General features: G+C 38.5%; 1 long non-coding RNA gene across 1 annotated transcript; it reads left to right on the forward strand.

Moving 5' to 3' along the window:
• The first annotated feature begins 389 nt into the window (after nt 1–389).
• LOC135324329 (uncharacterized) lies at nt 390–4108 on the forward strand. The gene is made up of 3 exons (XR_010385700.1): nt 390–455; nt 1749–1808; nt 4039–4108. It is a non-coding gene; the product is annotated as an uncharacterized LOC135324329 (long non-coding RNA).
• Nucleotides 4109–5994: the final 1886 nt, after the last annotated feature.

Below are 5994 nucleotides of genomic sequence, written 5' to 3' on the forward strand. Positions count from 1 at the left end.
GCCGCCGCGGCAGCCCCCGCCTCCTCGCTGCCCCGCAGCGTGGGGCCGAGGGACGGGCCCGCGTCAGTGTGGCTGCGGGGAGAGTAGCCAGTACGGGTCCGGCTGTGGCCACTCGCGGTGGGGGAGAGCGGAGGGAGAAGGAGCAAGAGGGGCAGGCCCCGCGGGGAGGGGAGGGGAGCGGAGCGGAGCGGAGGGGAGGGGAGGGGAGGGGAGGCCCCCAGGAGGGAGGGAGCCGTGGGGCCAAGCAGGCCTTGCTCTTGGCCGCCCGCGCTTCCCGTGGCGGTTTCCCCTTTCTGCCCCCTCCTCCGGTAGGGCGGGGGCGGTGTAGGGGCGGGCACGGTGGCCTTCCCGCTAAAAGAGCGGCTGCGGCTGCGGCTGCCCTTAGCAGTCCTGAGGGGTTTTATTCGTGAGGAAGCTGTGGCTGGGGAAAAGCTTCTTTTGTACTGGACCTCAGGGTAATTTGCTCACTCTTCCCTGTAGTATAGCGTTCAGTACTCTCCCTGTAATTTAGATGTTTTTCTTCCACCAAAAAGAAATAATTTTTGTTTTAAACTTTTTTCATCATCACACAAAACAGTGTTCTGTATCAGTCTAGAAAGGTCATATCACAGTGGCATTGAAATTGTTAGTAATACATCTGATCGCATTCTTTGTACGATCCAAAGAAAACTGAAGCAGCATGGAACAGTGACATGACGTGGGCTGAAAAAAATCAGTATCACACCTGAATTAATTTCTGCACAAGAAAGGATCTGATTCTAGATGACAAAGATGATACATTATATTACTTGATTTTTTACCCAAATAGAAGGCCAAATTCCAATTCCAGCTGGTTGACTTGTTTAGAAGAAAAGAATTTTAGAAAAGAAAATCTTCATACAGAATGCATGAACATCCAACATAGAAAACTCAAATGGTAGAACTGTTCCTTGCTCACGTAGCCAAGCCCTTTTCCAGTCAGCATTTACATCAAATGCTCTCTGATTCCTTTTCCACCAGGAGCAGAAGCTTTGAACAAGTTGTCAGTAGACATGATTTCTTCAGTCCTTATTAATGGAAGGTGTTTTAAGGCTTCATCTATAAAGAATCTGATAGCAGTCTTACTTAGAAATTACCAAAAAAAAAAAAAAAAAAAAGTTCCTATCAATTCAGATATACCTCTCAATTCTCCGGTAACCAGTTGTCTTCTTTCAGGAAGCTGCATGAGGGAGTTGCGTGGAAACACTCCTTCAGCCACAGAAGTGTTTAAATTGTAATATGGAAATAAAATATGGGAAGGCAGCAATAAGGATTATAGTATCATTTGTTAACAACTGTTTTCTCTGTGGGAGGTAATAAGGGTTCATGGCCCTCTATTACCATGTATGTGCATTGAAAGAGGAGTATTAATCTGTTTTTTGCTCAAAAACTGCTGATGAGGCGGAAAGTATTCAGGAATAATACAGTGAGCTTGAAATGAGATTTTGTTCTTGAAAGACCACACAACAACAGTAAACATTTATTATATTTAATATCTAGCCTTCAGTTCCTGAATCCACTGTGTCCAAAGTGACCTCACATGAACCTTTGGTTCTGTCCAGGTTCTTCTCTCACTGCTGTCACTGTAGTATCTGAGTGCCTTTCAGCTGAGCGTTGAACACTGTGACTAGAATTCCCTAGCGGTTTGGGTTTTTTTCTCTTATGCTTTCCACTGAGAATTGCAGCCTCAGTGAAGTGTTCTGATCAGGATTTTTGCTCTCATATTTTAGAATCTTCATAAAAGAAAAAGCGAGGTCAAAGGAGTCTGCCTTACATTAGAAGAGGAAAAGGTAAGATTTTGTTTTATGATCCTCCACTACTGTACAAGAGTTTGAGTTGTGTGATTTTTGAACTACAGCCCAAGAAAATTTTTTCTCTGATAAATAATTTGTTCTCTGATAAGCTGTGCACCTAGTTAAATAACCCAACATGAGAAGCAGAGTTTTCAAGTGCTGTATGGCCTTTTATGCTTCTGTTATTCCTTTAGATGTGTTCAGAAAAGATCATTAAATGCTTTGAAGATAAATACCTAGAAACTTAGAGTAAGTTCTGTAGGAAGCCAGCATATAGGAAGATCAGGTCTGAAGAAGTGCTGTAGTGGTCTGATCTAATTCCAGTCCATGACCAAATGGCTTCATAACTGGTTTATTACATTCCTGCAGATAGTCAAAAAGTAATGGCCATGATGGTAATTAAAGCCTGCTGGGATGGTGTGGGACATAGTAGACAGGATGAGTTATTATATGAATGTTGCTATGAGAAAGCATAGCAGTAAGGACACTCCTGAATGACGGAATATATACAACAGTTCAGTGAAAAGCAGGAATGATGTATAGGAGGTATGAAACCTTATCTCAGAATTAGAGTTAAGATCAGAGATATAATGACCGCTGTCAAAGAAAAGCTGGGAGTGAAAGTCATGGACTTTCAGCTAATATTTCACTGAACATGGGATTATTTGAAGAGGATTATTAGAGGAGTCACTCTTGCTTTTTCCCTATGCATTGCCTTTTTTACCTGCAAAAGACCCCATGAATACAGTAACTAGTCACATTAATTCTAAACTGTCTACAATTAATTCCAAACTGTCCAGAGTCTGTGGCAGTTTTGTTTCTCCATTCTTTAGCTCAGTACAGACAAGATGCCACTTTCTGTTTTTTTGTAATAACTAGATCAGTCTCAACTGGGGTACGAGTAATCAGTTATCAAATGGCTGATCTGAATACTGCTTACAGAGGAAGTCATATTCCAGCAGTTGCTTTGCAAATTATGTCTAATTTAGAAAAGTGGGCAAGAGTCTCAAACCAGAGCATAACACATTTGTCCCACTCTCTCACATATAGACCAGATCTAAAATATTATTTAGTGGATCTTAGGCAAATTTAGGTGCCAAAGTCTAGAACTTCAATTCTGAAAACCTTCACTGAGCAGACACCAGAGTTTTCAGTCCTAAACCACTCCCCTTGTGTCTTATGTTCTGCTTCTGCCTGTGCCATTCTTAGTGACAGGACTGAGCAACTCAACTCCTGTTTCACACTACCTTCAGGTTTTGGGCTCAGTATCTTTTATATGGCACTTAAGTACCTACTTACGGGATTCTAGATTATACTTTGGGAGCCAAATGTCTTGAGCTGTGCACTACAATACTCAGTATTGTGAGAAACCCATCTGTTTTTGTCTGGTATTCCATAGAAGAAAGTCAGGTTAATTACTTTCTAAAAGCAAACAAATGAAAGTTTCACTGACTCCCATTGAAAACTGTCACTTGTTCTTAGATTTCTAAAAAGGGTCCAACTCACCTTCCATTGAAGTCAATTTTTTTTTCCATTTACTGCAACTGGAATTTGAGTAGATATACTCAGAAATGTCAGAGGTTCCATATTAGCTGCTTTTGTTCTATTAACAAAATCAATTTGGTGATAAAAACTATTTTATCATTAAGAATTGAGAAATGCTACAATTTTCTCAACCATCTGAGTGAGTAACTCCAGGCTCGTAACAGAAGGGTCAGACGATCATTCCCGGTCTGTCTCTTCTCCATCTCACCATTCCCCAATGTGTAGATGGGATTCCACCATTCTGCATATTCCAGGAGCCTGCATACAGGTACTTTTGTATTAGCACTTCATTCTTCATGAATTTCTAATAGCAATAATTGGTATCATACTGGAACATTTAGCTGAGCGTAAAAGTCTTACATATTGTGGTTCTAATTATAGTGTAAATCGTATCAATAATTTAAAATTGATTTAGAGCTGTGTTATGCCAATACACTTTTGATGCAGATTTTGCATACTGTTTCAAAAGCACCTACACAATTTATGCATTTAAACATGAATAATTATGCAGGGTGTTTCTGGAGCATACATTATAAATTATAATGTCAAAGGATTTAGACACAATTGCACCTGCATTTGTGGAATACTGATAAAAAAGCTAGTATAGTGCTGCTTTTACAAATGCCTGCCAGGTTATATGACAAACATGTTGTACATAGAATTTCCTTGTCAATATTTGCAGAACACCACCAGATACTTCTAAATTGTTGAAGTGTTTATCTCTTGCTGACTGCTGTTTATTTCTGACACAGTAAGTAAGTGGAAGCATTCTTTCCTTAAAGTTTCATTAAATTGTTTGTGAAGTCTTGTCAAAGCCTTACAGCTTTTTCTCTTTTTTCTACTCTTACCTCCTACTATATATCCACTTGAATAACTCAAAGCCTTGATACTTTTATGTTCATGATGCTTGTTGGTGTGTGAAGAAGCCAATGTCTCATTACAAGTTGAACTTCCCTTGCTGGAGTAGTAACACGTTACTACCAGGGTTTAAGCAAGTATGATGTAGCTGCTCAACAGAAAAGGTTTGTTAAGCTTGTTGTGTCCTCTAACATTTTTTTCATGTCTTAATTTTCATTTAGCTCCTTGTATTCATTCCAGAGATTTTTTTTTCTTTATGACTGGAGAGAATCTGCATTGAGTCAATCAAAAGAAATTTTGCCCTATGTAATAAATGTATCTTACAGTAGCCCTAGCATTAGCACAAATAGTCAAGACAGCTATTCAAACTCTTATTTCCTTTAATTTGTGGTTAAATATATATCTTACATTGTAAAAATTAATGTCTTTATATTGTGTCTTGTCCCAATTAAGCCTGCCCTGGGTTGAATAGGTAGGTAATATGACTTACTAGTAAGAGAGAGAAGAGTCAGTAGACTCCTTTTCATAGTAACCTGTAATAGCTGTTTTACAGCCTTTTTCCTTATGTTTGTATTTTGCTTCTGCTCTGAAAACTTTACAGTGGACATAGGCAACTGACTTTTTGGACAGGCATTTTGTATGATGTGAAGTATCTGTGAAAAGAAGAAAGGTACTACAAGTGCAGAGTGGTTTTAAAGGATTTGTTTTTGCACTGAAAAGTTTTGCACTGTTTTTGCACTGTTTTTGCACTGAGCTGCACAAAGTTTTAATAAAAAAGGGTTGGTGGAAATTGGCATATCTGGTGGGCAGATAAATTATGCTTCTTGTTTCTTACCCTGCAGAAGAGTAATAGTGCCTTTATCCTGTTACATTTTGAACTAAAATTTTCAAACTCCAGATCCTTAAGGAAGGATTTAGAGAGCAAGTACTGTTTTCCCTAGCGTTTTCTCTAAATTGCTGGTTTCTGCGCATTTAAGCATTTCGTAGCATAAAGTTGTCTTTTTTATAATATTTGGAAAATGAATAATAGAATGGCTTGCAAATCATTTCAAAGTGATTTGTGTATCACACTGATGTGGATCATCTGAAAATTTTATCCCACATTGCCCTATTCCATTAAAGTAAAATGTAGTAATAGCATTAATATATATACTTCTTAGATCTACATGTTCTAGGAGGTAAAAAAAAAAATAAAAAGCTTTTCGTTTTCTCTTTTTTTGTGCATTTTAATGAATAATAATCTTCTGCATTCCTAGCTAAGCCAGTTTATCCCTTAACACCTCTTCCATTCAGATACTTACCAGGCCTGGCTCATGGCCACTATCTTTTAAAAGATAACTGGAGGATATTCCATTAGCCCTTCATTACCAACATTCCTTAACTGGCCATAAAGCTGGAGAGTTAAAGCATGTGTCCATCAGGATTAGTAGATGATACAATAAATACAAGGAGCTTGAGAGAAGCTGAAAAATTGCTTACTATGAAAAGGCTTCAAAATGAGCAAAGACTAAAAGTTTAGTACTGTTCAGTTCAGAAAGAAGAGACACATCAAGAGTTTGCAGAATAATAAAAGGTACAAGAATGTGCATATTACTGTACACTAAAATGGTGAGAACATAAAGGACTTATAACCTTTAAAGACAATATGTAAATCTGTTTCCATCTCAGGATGTGCTAAAATTGTGGAACTCACTGCCATGAGGTATGATTGAGGTCAAGAGCTTTGCATAATTAATTAACATGTTATACATTTCTGTGATTAATGTGTGCTCCATTGCAA

This window comes from Dromaius novaehollandiae, chromosome W (assembly GCF_036370855.1).
Source record: "Dromaius novaehollandiae isolate bDroNov1 chromosome W, bDroNov1.hap1, whole genome shotgun sequence".
Taxonomy (NCBI): domain Eukaryota; kingdom Metazoa; phylum Chordata; class Aves; order Casuariiformes; family Dromaiidae; genus Dromaius; species Dromaius novaehollandiae.